This window comes from Pleurodeles waltl, chromosome 6, assembly GCF_031143425.1.
Source record: "Pleurodeles waltl isolate 20211129_DDA chromosome 6, aPleWal1.hap1.20221129, whole genome shotgun sequence".
Classification (NCBI taxonomy): Eukaryota; Metazoa; Chordata; class Amphibia; order Caudata; family Salamandridae; genus Pleurodeles; species Pleurodeles waltl.
The window spans coordinates 216,918,234-216,934,950 of record NC_090445.1 but is presented as its reverse complement, the minus strand read 5'-3'; the positions used below and the strand labels follow the sequence as shown (position 1 = coordinate 216,934,950).

The following is a 16,717-nucleotide window of genomic DNA, read 5'->3' as shown; positions in this document are numbered from 1 at the left end:
GAAACTCCCACAGCTGATAGCTGCAATCAGTCATACAGAAATATGTGCAGACAGGGCTTTAGGTGTGATGAAAAAAGTGGCAGTCACTAAATGGGGTGTGGCTTAAACATGTAAACTACATTTCTGTGATTACCATAGTGTGCCACCCAATCAGTATCTTAGTTTCTAGCTAAGCCTTTTGTTATTGCATCCAGATATATAACACAATAACTGACATACATCTAAATCTGCCAGCACTATTGACTTAATTAATGGTTGGTAGCTGCTTAGGATAAATGAGTAACAACAATGATTTTGGTGTAAATAACTAATATTGAAAATGTTTAAATTCTGAAACTGTGAGACTGTGAATTAAATATTATTGAGGCCTGTGGGAGGAGTATTGGTTATCAGGTATTTACACTTTTTTTTTAGACATGTATGCCCTTTTCCTCTCCATAACTCATCCACCAGCATATCTTAAACCTCGTCTCTTTTCTCTTCAGCACCCTCTTTTCACTCGCACCAGGATGCAGTTCCTTGCATCTCCTTTACTCCCCCCCCCAAACATACTGCACTCACTCATATGTAAGTATTTTTTCTTTTACTTTCGTCTTGTCAATATTTTGCCAACTGTGTACCCCCTCCACACACATTTAGGCATAATTTCAATTGCAACTGGAAATATCATAATTGCTGTGTGTGCTCTGCAGAGAGGCTACTCCACTCCAACATGCACTGCCTTCAGCCTCAGTGACAGAGCTCTCAATCTCAGTCCCTCATAAACACTTGGTGCGACTTTATTCAAAGTATGCACTATGAAAGAGTAATAAGATGCACGAAAAATACAGAAACGCAACATACTGGAAATAGCTAACACTAGTTCACAATGCAAGATTAAGTAAAACGTGAAATAGAAACAGGAACTAATCCCTGACATGCATTTTCTTATCAATTTCGACATTTATTGTTCAGAAATCAATCAGTGTTTTTGGCATCAGTGTTAAGGGCATGAACATAGGGCCCGAAAGGGCCCTGTTTCAATGTCTGTTTTAATGCCATATGACAGAGCAGTATTCAAAGCATTACACAACCACAAACATCTAGCACGCTACAGCGTCTGCCTTGAAAATAAAAACATGTCTAGATTGGGGATAAAACATTCCAGAAGCATTGCACTGATCAATCTAAATAAATCAGGACCTTAATAAACACCAAGTATGCACTGCATATTCGAGGCATGCATACTCATAGCATTTAATGGTTTTTGAAATATTTTAGGTATTCCACAAATCATGACACCATTTGCACATATTTCTCCCTTTGCTCTTGACTCCCTCTAAAGCTGAGGATTTTTGGATCAACTTTGCCAGGGACCAAAATCCCTACTTAACTTTTTGATCAACTTTGCAGGGGAACACATTTAGCAGCTAAAAGGGCCAGCAACCTACAACCATGGCCTGGGGTGTCACAGTGGGGGAGGATAGCATGACCAGGTGTTTCAGCCGAATATAGCTAATAAAAGTTTAGCATAAATACTTACCATTACCGAGAACAAGGTGCCAAATCTCACTTACAGCGCTTGCATCCAATCCTACCTTCTAACAAATAGGAAAGGGTGGGATCTATGCCTGTTGAACTGCGTCTGGTCTCATGCAGGGGTGCAGCCTGCAATGCCCGAAACCATGACACTGGCAGCGTCACTGACTTACAGTAGATATCACCAATGGCACCGAAGGGCTTTAGAAAGGTAAGCCCTGCACAGTGCATCACTTTGCAGAAAGTTGATTTGCTGCCTGGCTTCCGGCTGGCTCCTTGTTCAGAGCGAGGCGGGGCAAGCAGCTCAATACATCAATTTATTTAGAGATACAACCTGAGTTCATATCTGTAAATAAATCAATGTACTTACTATTTTTTTGCAGAAAAGATGTAGGAACTTCAAAGCCCTAAAGCACAAACTGCCTCACTGGGCATGTGCATCTTCAATGGGAGAATTCCATCTGATAAACCAACTGGGTACACTAGAGTCACTAAACATAGCACAAGAGTTTTGGATTACACCTTTGCTAGTCTCTCTTGTGCAAATATATAACAGAAAACAACAGACAGGAGTGTCCTAAAAGTAATGACATTGTTCAAACCGCAAGCTTGTCAACAATTCTAGGTGAACTTGATAAAGCAACAACCCTAACAGAATTCACAAGTTTACAAAAATTGAATAGGCTATAGTGGTAGACGACCCACCTAGGAAAATGAGGAGTTTTGAAAGCTGATGAAGCTGTGAACCAATGGCAAACCATTATACAGTCATCAATAAATTGTAATCAAGTGACTTGCTCCTTGGTCACACAGGCATTATTCTAAAGTAATTGTTCTGTCATTGCCAAAGGTCTGATCAACAAAAGAGCATGTCACCTAAAAAACTATGGCAGGCCCATTCCACTATTAATGTATGCAGGCAGCGCTGTGATTTTTGATCACACCAGCACAGGATTGCAGCATACATTGGGAATGCTGGAATCCTATTGAATCAATAATTGTCTAGCGATGAAGCAAGGGAAGTTAAAGGACTATACTTTGGTAAAAGGAAGGCAGGCAAAGACAGCTGGATTATAAATAATGAGGACATTAAACTAGCTGACTCGTGTAAATATCTGGGAGGCTGGTTCAACAACTCAGGAAGCCTTATTAAACAGAAAGTCGAACTCAAAGAAAAAGCAAACAATTTGAAGATCGCCCTTTTGAAAGGAGTCAAGAAGCTGCCTGGTCCATCAGTGAAGCTAGTGCTGGATGATGTTAGCCGCAAGTGCAGACTGTGGTTATCCTACAGGTGCAAAGTGTCCCCTGCATCGGTGCTGAAATGGCTGGGTACCACACAATGTAATCTTTTCAGATGGCTTTCTACCCCACACCACCTCCCCCACCACCTTCTACTTCATAGTCTCAAATACATTTGCGAATTCAAGTTGACTAAGCCAACAGTCCAGCAGGCAGCCTGTGTCCCTCAGCTTCTGACTCAAATGTAAGAATTCATCTCAGCATTACATTGTGAACCCCAGAAATAACACATTATGCCATCAAACCACCATAATTAAATGAATAGATCTTTTACAAATGAAAGAAGCTTCAAAATTGCATTTACCATGGCTTCAATGTAAGCAGACTGTGAAAAATCAACAAGTGCAATCTTTTATACAGAATCCTAATGTTTGCACTTTGGCACTTTATCGATATCCTCAGGGAATAAATAGTACAACCTTATTTAACATAAACTGTTCTGTTGAAACTGAAAAGGATCTTCCAGCTCGGATCTGGCCTGATCAGGTTAGGCAGAAATACATCTGACACTTTGACAACTGCAGATGTTTGCCTTGATGGTCGGAGTCGTCGGAATCTCTGGCACATGTGATCTGCTGTTTGTAAAGGTCTATCGCACGCTCGAGCTGTTTTTTCTATTTTCAGGTTTTTAGCCCCTAGGAATTAGTGATTAAGGGATGCTTAATCCGACGGACATGGGCTAGCCGGTGGCTTTGTAAAATGTATTAAAGCTGCTCTAACTCAATGAACTGCTACCCCTGTGAGTGTGAATGAAACAGAACTTTTAGAGAATCAAATAGTGGACTGACTCGGAATGTTTTACATGCGTTTTATTTTAGTTTCCTCCTCTTTTTTTTGTAATGGTTTTTATTAATTATTCAATAAAATAGTTTACTTACCCATGAGATCATAGCAATACCTTTAGCCGTCACCTGCAGCCGACATTCACTACCTCAAATGCAGTCCTGGGTGTCAGCTCTGTACCTTAAAATTAGTCTGACAAAAACTCCTCTTGTTGCCTTCTCTTATGCAACAGCACCCATCAAACCAAACTACACACTTGGCAATCAAATGATTCACACGCTTTTCTTGGAAACAGTCTTAGGCACCGAGTTAGAGTTTGATGTCCAGGGTACTTCATTCCACAACAAACTACCCTGCCCCCCCACCCTCGAACCTCACTTGAGATAGGCGCATCTTAAAAATGGTATTGAGGAAGCCCCGGTGGCTCCGTTGATGGGATACCTGCTCCAGTGGCTCCACAGAGTGGTGGCCATTGGCGGAAGGACATTACACCCTGCTGCCTACTTAGAGTGGACGATGTAATGCCTTTTTCCCTGTCCTATCACTGTCAGGAAACACATGGCAGTGAGGCACAGGAATAAAACAATAATGCCCCAGACCCTGGGAGAAAACTCCCAGGACTTAGGGTCATTATTTTATGTTTTTCAAAAACAGATTGATTGTGGTAATAAACAGATTAGAAAACGGACCTCCTGGTAAGTTTATACAAGTTATATTGTTGGATGTTCAGCTCTTCTTTGCATTTCGCGTATTCACCTAAAGCTATGTTGGGGATTTCAACCCAACCGTTACAGTGAAAACTAACTTTAACTTTTCATGAAGACATGGTTCTCTGTGATCAAAAAAGCTAAAAGGATTCACATCAACTTGAAAGGCACATACTACACACGGCTCATAGCAGATAGTGTCTTCAGAGAAGAAGGTTTCTTTTAATATCATTCTTCAAAAACTTTGAACAACAATCAGTTACATATTGCCTGATTTCCCTGCACGCACGTGTTGCAGCTTTAGACTGGCCATTCCTCAGTTTCACAGGATTGAAAGGGACCACAACATAAACTTTATGATCTATGTTTTACCACTTTGGGGCTCTTTCCCAGATTTGCTGAAGGCGAGACAAATAATACACATTTCTAAAAACCAAACAGTGGTCAAGTTGTTCTAGCCAATCACAGTTCTGCCTCAGCCTTATCTTGTCTCAACAAAGCAATTATTTCCAATCGAATAATTTATTTTTCCAACAAAAAATGCTAGTGAATTATCAATCTGACTTTCAGACATGACACAACATTTGCAAAGCCCTCTGTAAGGTTCTCAGTGACATTCATCACATATAGATTAAAGAAGATTCCTACCTTTTCATCTGCCTTCCGTTCTCAGTGACATTTGACACGATTGATCACACTGCACTTACATTATTCTGAACACTCCATGGGCTTCAAGGACAAGTGATAAACTGGTTTACATCTTTCTTAGCTAATCATTAGTTGGTAAAGATTGGCAGGATACCTCTGAAATCACTAATATATCATCATCAATCACTCAATCAGTCATTTGTAAAGCCCTGCAAATCACTACTGAAGGTTTCATGGCACTGGAGTTGATAGTTGCTGCATGGTGATCAGGTCATTCAAACAACCAGGTCTTGAGACCTGTCATGAATTGCTGGAGCGATGAGGTGGCCCCAAGATGCATGGGAAGGTTGTTTCAAGCTTTGGATGTGAGATGAGAGAAAGAGAATCCTCCGCTGTTGGCTTGGTGGATCCGGGGGGCATCTTCCAGGAAGAGGGAGGCAGATCATAGGTGTATGGTTGGTTGGCGGAATGTTATGCGCTTGTAGATCTACGCTGATCCTATGTTGTGCAGAGCTTTGTAAGCGTTGGTCAAAATCTTGAACTGGCATCTCTTCTGGATAGGGAGCCAGTGTAGCTTTTTAAGGTGGGGTGTGATGTTGGTCCATCTGGGGAAGTTGAGGATAAGCCTTGCCACTGAGTTCTGTATTGTCTGTAGTCTCTTCAGGAGGCGTGCAATGAGTCCTACGTAGAGAGTGATTCCGTAGTCCAGCTTTCTGGTGATAAGGGCCTATGTGATGGTCTTTCTGCTGTCAACTGGGAGCCACCTGGAGATCTTGCAGGGGCAATCATAGGGTGTGGATGTAGGCGGATGAGACTGTGTTTACCTGTTGCTTCATAGATAGCTTGCTGTCCAAGATGATGCCAAGGTTGCGGGCATGGTCTGTCGGGGTAGGAGGTCGGCCGAGTTCCGCAGGCCACCATGCGTCATTCCATGGTGAGATGTTGGTCCCAAAGATGAGGAGTTCTGTCTTGGCCGTGTTCAGCTTGAGGAAGTTGTCTTTCATCCAATCGGTGTCGTTCATCATACATCTGTGGAAGTTGGTTCTGATGGGAGTGTTCCTCAGAGACCGATCATATCGATCAATCTCTGAGGATCGATCTAATTGATTGATTTATATTTTGAGCCACTGCCTTTTGTACTTGACGGCTAGGGTACCTCCCGACAATATGCGAATGGCATAACTTTACTTGAAAACGGCTGATCAAAGAAATTCTCATCATTCGCTCCAGCTTAACTAAGGTATGAAAGTGGTTGCCCAATTACTTCCTGATATAAAACTACAAAACAGTTTTTACCTATTACAGACAGACACAAAACAAATTTAACCTCACACTCACAAATACATTAAAACTTGAAGGTTTCTTTCTCTGTCTGTCTTTATTGGTAAAACAATTAGGCCTTAATTTAGATTCCACCACTTGTCATCTCCCACAAATCAAAAACATAGCCAAAGTTGCCAATTATCACCTCCATGCACTTAAAAAGAGCCAATGCCTCTCTCTCCCATATGTCCTACATATTACATGGTTCATCTTTGGTAAAACCCTCCTACCAGGAACACAATGGTTGTCACTTGTGTTAACCCATTTTCCTTATCCTTCGCAGGATTTGAAAAATGCTTATTCTTCTTTTCCTGAGGTCAATGGGATCTTTTGACCCAGTGAAGAGTGTGATAACCATGCACAATCAATTCAATTCCAAACATCAAATTTAAACAACATGACCCATGTGGCCACAGAAGAATACTCCAACCAAAGTAAAAGTTTCAAAGCTTTATTTTATAACCACAAAGCCAAAGTCATGTAAATGAGGCGCAGAATCAAACTATAAAGTTAAATGGACATCATAGGCTGACCAAATCTATGAAACAAATTTAATCTACTCAACATCATCACCATTAGACATTCAAGAAGAAGAATGCATATTAATAAAGCAATCACAGAGACAGAAACATGCTTCACTTCGGTCTGTAAAGACATTAGTCAAATCAAATGCACAGATTCAGAATTCAGGGATTGGGACATAGGTTTTCCCTAATACTAACTAAACTATGGCAAGCATGTGTGGGAGCGGGCTAACACATGCAGACAAAAAGTCAAAAAGACAAGACAAAAATAGTTTGGAACTGCATCTATCTCAGGCTAAGTTAAACTAGCTAAGAAAACTAAAAGACAGGTGTCAGTATGCTAATTTCTACTCAGAAAAGCAGGTCGGGGAAAATAACATTTGCATTAGAATATACGTCTCTTAGGATCAGCATTCAATTCAGTTTCATCAGCAAATCATGTAGATCATCAGCAATGTTCTTTAGAAGCACCATCAGAGGGAAGGTGCAGACCTTGGGCTTGCACATAGAAAACAGGTGACATCCAAAGGGACAAGTTAACAGTACAAGATTCAAAAGGGGAATGCCTCAAACTTAGAAAGTCCATCCCTACTTGGGCATACTCAAAACAGTTTTATTGGTCAGTTTGATGACCCCACATTATGCAAAAAGAGCAATATCCAATCAGAATTATGGCTGAAATCAAATTTGAAACACAGGCCTGGTGTGAAGTCATCTCTCCTTTCCGTGTGACTTCAGCGATTTAACAGTTTGTACATCACTTGTTGCAATCCATGTTCCTCGCCATGGCACAAGATGATTTTCTCCTTTCAAATGAAAACAAGTCTTTAACCCCATTGGTGCGGGTGTCGAGCACTGGCTGATGACCGCACACCCTCCCTGGTCCGGGTCATGACCAGTGGCCGACGCCAGGGAGGGGTTTTAAAAATCCACCAGAGCAATGCACCAGAGGATATATATATTTTTTTTTACCCCGTGAGATGCAGAACAACTTCTGCGTCTCCCCCGCTACCCCACCCGCCCCTCTGTACGTGCTGACGCCACATATTTTTCCCCACTGGAGGGTCAAGGAGCAGGTGAGCGTCCTCTCCCGACTCCGGTGTGGAAAAAAAGGCCAAAACGGCATCTCCAGATGCCAGGGAGGCATCGATGGAAAGTCTCCCCTTTCCATCGATGCCTTCCTGGCACTGTTTCCTGGCCATGGATCGCAGCACTAGCGAGATATATATATATATATTTAATAATGAGAGACAAATCTCTCTATATATGTATGTATATATATATATATATATCACTTTTTTACATGTGCTGTTTTCCTGGAGCCACAATCAGCTCCCAGGGAAACCACACATATATGAATGTGATATATATATCTACATATGTATATATATATATATATATTTAGAGAGAAATAGATCTGTCTTTTGTCTAGTGGCAGTGTTGATGCAATAAAGTAGCATAAATGGTTTATATGCCTGCTGCAAAGGATATACATGTATTTAACTGAGTGGATTAGTAAAGCTAGGCGTTACCTGCTCTCTAAAACAAATGAAATGTATGTGGAGGGGGGCTATGGAGATATGATGGGCACTTTTGCTGGGTGGTACTGAGGGAATTAGAAGAGGAGGTCATGGAAGGCAGAGCACCAAAAATGACTGTCGCACTGGGTGCCACCAGCGCTAAAGGCTTTGATGATGGATATGTGGTAAGGTGAGGTAATACTGTGTCTTTTTTGTTTTTTTCATTATCTTTAGAGAATCTGTTGAATCAGAGAAGAAGCAAAGGTAAGGTGACAACTTTACTATTGGACACATCACACACACCCACGAGCAATTTTGTGACTCTGTATGCCTTCTACATAGGCTAGTACTTTAGAGGGACAGTTTAGCCAGTAGCAGAGATGACGTCTCGCTGGATGACTGCTTCTCAAGCCCTAACTCAAGTTATGGAGGATAGCTCTGAGGCAGGATCAGAGACTGAGACAGCATTTGAGGGAGACGACAATGGAGCAGAATCTGGGAGTGATTTTTCAGTTGGCGGAGTCCCATCCGACTACACCTCTTCCAGTGATTCTGAATGACACAATGACAACAGCCGTGCTTTCCCTTCGCAAGCACAGTCTGTGCAGAAGGACAACAGCGGTTAGCCCAACCCAGCGAGCAGGTGCGTGTGGCTGCAAGCCCAGAGAGAGTGCTCTCTTGGCAGCCCCCCAATTTAGTTCAGCCCCAAATTCTACCTTTTGCTGGTGACGCTCGAAGTAAAGTCGATGGGGCCAACTTTGCCAGTCGACTATGTCCATCTATTTTTTTACTTCCTTCAGGAAATTGTGCAGCAAACAAATTTGTGTGCAGACCAATTTCTGAGGGAGCATAGAGGTACTCTAGGGCCCTGTTCTAAGGCACGCCAGTGGACTCCCACTTTGCTGGCGGAGTTGAAAATATTTTTGGGCCTTACGCTCAAAATGGGGTTAGTGCAGAAACCCACCTTGCAGTCCTACTGGACGACTCGCACATCACACCATACATGAGCAGAGATCGTTTCTTGCTACTGCAGCGCATGCGGCATTTCAATGACAATTCTGCTGCATTGCCCCGGAACCATCCAGACCATGACAGGTTGTTCAAAATTCGGTCTGTCGTGGAACATTTGTCTGCTAGGTTTCCAGAGATCTTGACTCCTGGGAAAAATATAACAGTTGATGGGTCCTTGATCCGGTACAAAGGACGGCTGCTGTTCAGACAGTACACTGCGAGCAAAAGAGCTTGCTATGGCATAAAGCTGTACATGCTGTGAGAGATCTTCTGGCTATGTGTACAGCTTGAGAGTGTACACAGGAAAGGACTCTACCCTAAACCCTGTAGGTTGCCCTCCCGCGTTCGGGGTCACAGGTAGGATTGTATGGGAACTTGTCCAGCCACTCTTTAACAAAGGTTATACACTTTATGTGGACAATTTCTATACAGGAGTAGAGCTGTTCAGTGAGCTCTACAAAGCTGGCACTGTGGCCTGCCGTACAGTTCGTTGTAATCACAAAGGATTCCTGCAGGAGCTTGTTTGCAAGAAGCTCCAGAAAGCCCAGAGTACTGAGTTGCGTTCCAACAAACTGCTCGCAGTCCAGTTCTTGGATAGGCGTGATGTATACGTGCTCACTACAATTCATGATGAGAGCACTTCCCCCATCACAGTTTGGGGTCAGATGGCCGAAGTCCACAAGCCCATCTGTATATTTGATTACAATAAGTACATGGGTGGAGTGGACAAGAACGACCAGGTTCTTCAACCATACAATGTGTGTCATAAAACTCGCACTTGGTACAAGAAACTGTTTACCCACCTGATCCAGATGGCAACATACAATGTGTATGTTGTTTATTGTCAGACAACTACAGGAAGACTCATGACTTTCCTTGACTTCTAGTTGTCTGCAATTGAAAGCCTCACTGCTGTTACAGGAGCAGCAGCCTCAACCGCATATGTTCTGGAGGATGTGGCAAGGCTGCAGGAGCAACACTTTGCTGATGCATTCCTAAAACACCCAAAAAGGATCATCCATGTCGTCGTTGTAAAGTGTGCTCGAAGCATGGAAAGCGGCAGGAGAATCGGTATTACTGTCCCCAGTGCCCATCTCAACCAGGCCTCTGTGTCCCTACTTGCTTTATGTTGTATCATACTAAAGCAAAGTTCTGGGAAATCTACTCAGGTGAAGTTGTCGTTGGATAATCCTTTCAGTGGCTGTGCATGGACACCGAACATCCATGGGCCACCGCTTCGTTAGGCAAGCAGCCACAGAATTTTACACCATCTACTTCAGGAAATCATGGACTTCCTTATGGCCTGCTTGACACCTATATCCACCGTCAGACAGTGGTAGGTGTTCTGTTCAATTAACGTGCATTATAGTCCCCATACTGACATACTAGTGGAGAGAACATATGCCACATTATCATGGAGTACCCTATGTGGCACAATGTTAAAGGCATGACTGAATTTGCAAGTGCTTGTTAGGGAACCTATGTATGCTACACAGGGACCACCATGATTGCCAACAAGAACCAGAGTAAGTGTGATAAGTCAAACAAATGTCCTGTTGGACATATTCACCAACATTTCTACGTGTTTGAAAGTGTGCAAACTCAATTTGTAGCTTTACTTTCAAAGCAAAAGTACAAGTGTTGGTGAATGAGTACCACAGGATATTTGTTTGACTTTTTACTTTAAAGATCTTAGGATTTCTTCACCACCATGTCTGCCTTAGTTTCAACGGTAGATATGCTCACTCAGTTCGAGGAACAGGCCTCCCAAGGCATACTCAGACACCCTCAACTTGCATCCACAAACTAATATAGGTTCACTTGGCAATTATACAGGATTAGTCAGGCCTCTGATGAGGACAGAGGCATGAATGGGTAAGGAAAGCTTATGGTAGGTGTGCCTTCACAGGGATATTGCACAGATAGAAGGCAGATAGTGATGGTAGCACAGATGTACATCATCTACACCTATGGATTTAAACCCATTGGTGCCAGGCCAGCACTGAAGGACATTGACACGTATGGGTCAGTGTTTGACCTGCTTTTCACATTCATCCTCCATCAGAACTTAGTAGATGTTCAATTTGCTGTATGATAAGTGCATTACAGTCACAGCACTGCACATATTGTTGGCTGGGACATATGCTACGTTCTCACAGACCACCCTGTGTGCCAAACACTACCCTTTTTCATAGCCTATGCTCTTCTCTTTAGATAACATCGCAAGAATTCCCCAGCATGTCTGCCTTAGTTTTAAATGTAGATATGCTGTCTCATTTCGAGGAATTGCTTTGTACGGCATACTCGGACACCCACAACTCGCATCCACAAACTGTAAGGAGTTGGATTTAGCACAGTGAGTGCGCTAAAGGCGCATGTAAAACATGTCTTCCTGAGCCTCCAGTGGCTGTCATGGGAGGCATTAGTAAAGGTTCGTTACGCATGCCATCGGTAATGTTCAGGAAGAAGAAAGCGGTTACTTGACGTGGTAAAATGTAGTCAAACTTATTCCGTCCTGTGGCGTATGAATGTGATGGGCCCTTGCCTGCCAGCGGTAAATTAATGTGAGTGCAGTGATTGGCTGGATTGGGCTCGTGGCCGGCGGTCTGAAAGGGTTGTTTGTTGTGCGTGAATGGCGTGTGAATGGACCACAAAGAGGTTGGTGCCTGGATGTGGCTTTAAAGCCCAACTAGGCTTAGTTTCAATATTCAAATACTTTGATAAGTATTCATGCTTTGAAACCATTATTTCCGGAGGTGCTAAAACCAACCAGTGTGAGTGGTGGATTAACTTTAACATACTAGTACCAGGTGAGTCCAAGAGTGCAGGACTTGTGGGTTCTCTCCAGTTTCCCTTCAGCCAGAATCCCCTTGAAATCACTAACTTTGCTTAAAAAATACTTTTGCCTTGCATTTCAGTGAGGGGAAGTCCTGGAATCTGCAGGCGGCCACAAATTTTCTACCACCCAGCATTCCACTAAGTCTCCAGAGAAAAACATTGCCTCACTTTAGTGGGTGGGCAAGTGACCGCAACAGGGAAGTGCCCAAAACGGATTATGGAGACATCAAAATTACCTACCACAAAACAGCCTGGTTTTGTAAGACAGTCATCTGAGTATTTGGTCCTGGGCTTGGTGGCCATATAGGGAAACCTACCAAACCCAGACATTTCTGAAAACTAGACACCAGGGGCAGTCCACAGAAGTGTGGCGTGTTTGAATTTCACAAAATTTTCTTACCCAGAATCCCCTGCAAAAGTGAAACGTTGATTAAAAATGCTATTTTTCCTTGCTTTTCATCACAGAAACTACAGGAATGTGCAGGGATCAAAAAAATTCCTACCACCGAGTATTTTTCCACTTGTCCTGGTAACAACACAACCCCACTTATGTACATGTGCCTAGTACCTGCATCAGGAATGAATCACTCCAGGGTTAGCAGTAGCCCTCATGCAAGCACTACCATTGACCCTTGTGTGATTCATTCCTGTCACAGGAAACTAGCATACCCACACAAGTGAGGTACCATTTTTATCAGGACACTTGGGGGAATGTTGGGTGGAAGGAAGTTTGTGGCTCCCCTCATATTCCAGAACTTTCCATACCTGAAATGTGAGGGAAAAGTGTTTTTTTGCAAAATGTTGAGGTTTGCATAGGATTCTGGGTAACAGAACCTGGTGATAGCCACAGGTCACCCCATCTTGGGCTCCCCTACGTATCTAGTTTTTAAAAATGTGTTGGTTTTGTAGGTCTCCCTAAGTGCCTGCTGAGCTAATGGCCAAAGTCCACAGCTATGCACTTTCCAAAAAACACATCAGTTTTCAATGTACAAATGTGATGTGTCCATGTTGCGTTTAGGGGCATTTCCTGTCGTGGGCACTAGGCCTACCCACATAAGTGAGGTACCATTTTTATCAGGAGACTTGGGGGAATGCTGGGTGGAAGGAAGTTTGTGGCTCCACTCGGATTCCAGAACTTTCCATCACTGAAATGTGAGGAAAAAGTGTTTTCTTTGCCAAATTTTGAGGTTTGCAAAGGATTCTGGGTAACAGAACACGGTGAGAGCCCCACAAGTCACTCCATCTTGGGTTCCCCTAGGTGTCTAGATTAAAAAAAAAAAACATGTTTGGTTGGTTTCCCTAGGTGCCAGCTGAGCTAGAGGCCAAAATCCACAGCTAGGCACTTTGCAAAAAACAGGTCAGTTTTCTTTGGGAAAATGTGATTTGTACATGTTGTGTTTTGGGGCATTTCCTGTCACGGGCACTAGGCCTACCCTCACAAGTGAGGTACCATTTGTATCGCGAGACTTGGGGGAATGCTGGGTGGGAGGAAATTTGTGGCTCCCCTCAGATTCCAGAACTTTCCATCCCCGAAATGTGAAGGAAAAGTGTTTTTTTGCCAAATGTTGAGGTTTACAAAGGATTCTGGGTAACAGAACCTGGTGAGAGCCCCACCAGGTTCACCCTATCTTGGGTTCCCCTAGGTGTCTAGTTTTAAAAAATGTGTGGGTTTTGTAGGTTTCCCTAAGTGCCTGCTGAGCTAGAGGCCAAAGTCCACAGCTATAGACTTTCCATAAAACACATCAGTTTTCAATGTAAATATGTGATGTGTCCATGTTGCGTGTAGGGGCGTTTCCTGTTGCGGACACTAGCTCTAACCTCACAAGTGAGGTACTATTTTTATCGTGAGACTTGAGGGAATGCTGAGTGGAAGGAAATTTGTGACTCCCTTCAGGTTCCAGAACTTTCCATCAACAAAATGTGAGGAAAAAATGTTTTTGTTGCAAAATTTTGAGGTTTGTAAAGGATTCTGGATAACAGAACCTGGTGAGAGCCCCACAAGTCACCCCAGCTTGGGTTCCCCTAGGTGTCTAGTTTTTAAAAATGTGTGGGTTTGGTAGGTTTCCCTAAGTGCCTGCTGAGCTAGAGGCCAAAATCCACAGCTATGGACTTTCCAAAAAACACATCAGTTTTCAATGTGATGTGTCCATGTTCCGTTTCGGTGCATTTCCTGTTGTGGGCACTAGGCCTACCTACACAAGTGAGGTACCATTTTTATTGGGAGACTTAGGGAATGCTGAGTGGAAGGAAATGTGTGTCTCCCCTCAGATTTCAGAACTTTCCATCAACAAAATGTGAGGAAAAATGATATATTGTTGCCAAATTTTGAGGTTTGAAAAGAATTCTGGGTAACAGAACCTGGTGAGAGCCCCACAAGTCACCCCATCTTGGGTTCCCCTAGCTGTCTGGTTTTGAAAAATGTGTGGGTTTGGTAGATCTTATTAGGTGGCTGCTGAGCTAGAGGCAAAAATCCACAGCTCAGCACTTTCCAAAAAACACATCAAAATGTGATGTGTCCATGTTGCGTTTAGGAGTGTTTCCTGTTGTGGGCATGTACGAGGATGGCTGAGTTATGACTCCAGACTGCAAAGTTTTGGTTTCAGTGAACTGTATTTTATTGTTCTTGAAACAATATAAACAGTAAATATAATGGAAAGCTGCTGAGAGTAGGTTGGTTGCGATGATATCCCCTTGTTTGACACTTTATTTCGTCTTCTTCCCTTCTTTCTTCCAGGACCTCGCGGGGAGCGTGAAAAACAAAAGAGAATAGATACGGTAAGTGGGGAAGGGGTTTTGGTTCTGTTATTCTTTATCTTCTCTTTCCCTTTCTTCTTTCCTTCCTTGTCCCTATCTCTTCTTTCCGTTTTACTCTTTTATTTTCTCTCCCTGGTTCTCCCTTGCTCTTTCTCTTCTTCCGCTCTCCTGGCTGGTTCCTTTCCTGCCCTTCCCTCTTTGCTCACTGATTGGGTCTTCTTTGCTCTTGTACTTGTCTTTTCGTCTCTCTCTTTCTGTTCGTTTCTACAATAGCTTAAGTATACGGATTTCTCAGCTGTCTTGATCCCTTTTCTTCTCTTGAGTCTGTTCTGTCCTCTTGGCGCCTGGATTTCCCTGTCTTTTCTCTATACGCCTGTGTTTAAAGGTGCTTCTTACTCCGTGTCTCTAATTCCGTACCCCTTCAAGTCAGTTCTCCCCAGGTAGTGCCCGTTTCCTTTTCCCTCCCCTCCCCACTCTTCTTCACCTCCCACCTCCCGCTTCCCCGTTCCTTTCTTTTCCCCGCCCGCGCCTCCGTACCTGGAGTGGCCACACTTCTCCTGAAGCGTGGCGGCTCAAGCATAGGCTCCCCGGGGCCAGCGGTCTTCGGTTATTCCACGGGACTCCTCCGCTCCCGAATGCACCGTCGTCACGCTCGTCCGGAAGGCGGTCTCCGTGGCACCTCGCTCCGCGTCCTCTCGATCCGTCCAGTCTTCGGCATTCACAAGTTCCGGGGTGTTCCGGCTCCAACTCACGACCTTCTCCTCGGGAAAGGGAGGAATCCCTGTTTTAACCCATGTCAGGTCCCGTGGTGGCTGCAACCGACCAATGAGAGAGTCTGTCTCTCTATCAGCTTCCGGGTTAAGCGTGGCAGTGTCAGCACAAGCATGAGAAGTGTGTGGGTCGGATCGGAGCGACCCATCACAAACACTCCCCCTAGAGAGCATCTGTAGACGACGCTCAGCTGGAGGACATCAGGAGAGAAAGTCAACATTCGCCATGAGACGTCCTGGAGAATGGAGCACCTGAAAAGAAAAAGGTTGCAAAGAAAGAAACCATCTCAGGATTCTAGGGTTGGTATCCTTATGACGAGAGAGCCAGGTGAGAGGAGCATGATCAGTCAAGAGGGTGAAGGGACGGCCACTGAGGTAATAACGGAGGGATTCAATGGCCCACTTAATGGCCAGACATTCCTTCTCAATAGTGGGGTAGTGCCGTTCTCGCGGGAGAAGCTTCCTACCAATATATAAAACGGGGTGAACAGAACCATCGGATTGGGGCTGAGACAACACAGCCCCTAGGCCAACGTCAGAGGCGTCTGTTTGTAAATAAAACGAGCTACAGAAGTCAGGGCAGCACAACACAGGGTCAGTAGCCAGTGCCTCCCGGAGTCTTAGAAAACTGCGCATACTAGGCTCGGATAACGAGGAAAAGGTTTTAGGGGACCCATTCTTTAGTAAGTTAGTGAGGGGCTCAGCTATGGTGGAAAACTCGGGTATAAACCGCCTGTAGTAGCCGACGAGACCAAGGAATGAACGCACTTCTTTTTGTGATGTCGGTACCGGGATCTGTTGTATGGCTTCCACTTTTTCTATTTGAGGGCGGACCTGTCCTTGTCCCAAGACGTAACCTAAATACCTTATAGAGGTACAACCCAATATACATTTTTCGGGATTTGCAGTTAAGTGGGCTTCCCTCAATGCCTGTAATACTGCTGACAAGTGTCTGAGGTGGTCAGCCCATGAGTCACTAAATATCACAATGTTGTCTAAGTATGCAGCCGCATATAGGCGAT

The 16,717-nt window shown here is 43.9% G+C and overlaps 1 long non-coding RNA gene across 1 annotated transcript; it reads left to right on the top strand.

Annotated features, from left to right (window-relative positions):
- Positions 1-483: 483 nt before the first annotated feature.
- On the top strand, positions 484-14,937 carry LOC138301907 (uncharacterized). The gene is made up of 3 exons (XR_011205153.1): positions 484-567; positions 8,557-8,586; positions 14,906-14,937. It is a non-coding gene; the product is annotated as an uncharacterized lncRNA (long non-coding RNA).
- The last annotated feature ends 1,780 nt before the right edge of the window (positions 14,938-16,717 follow it).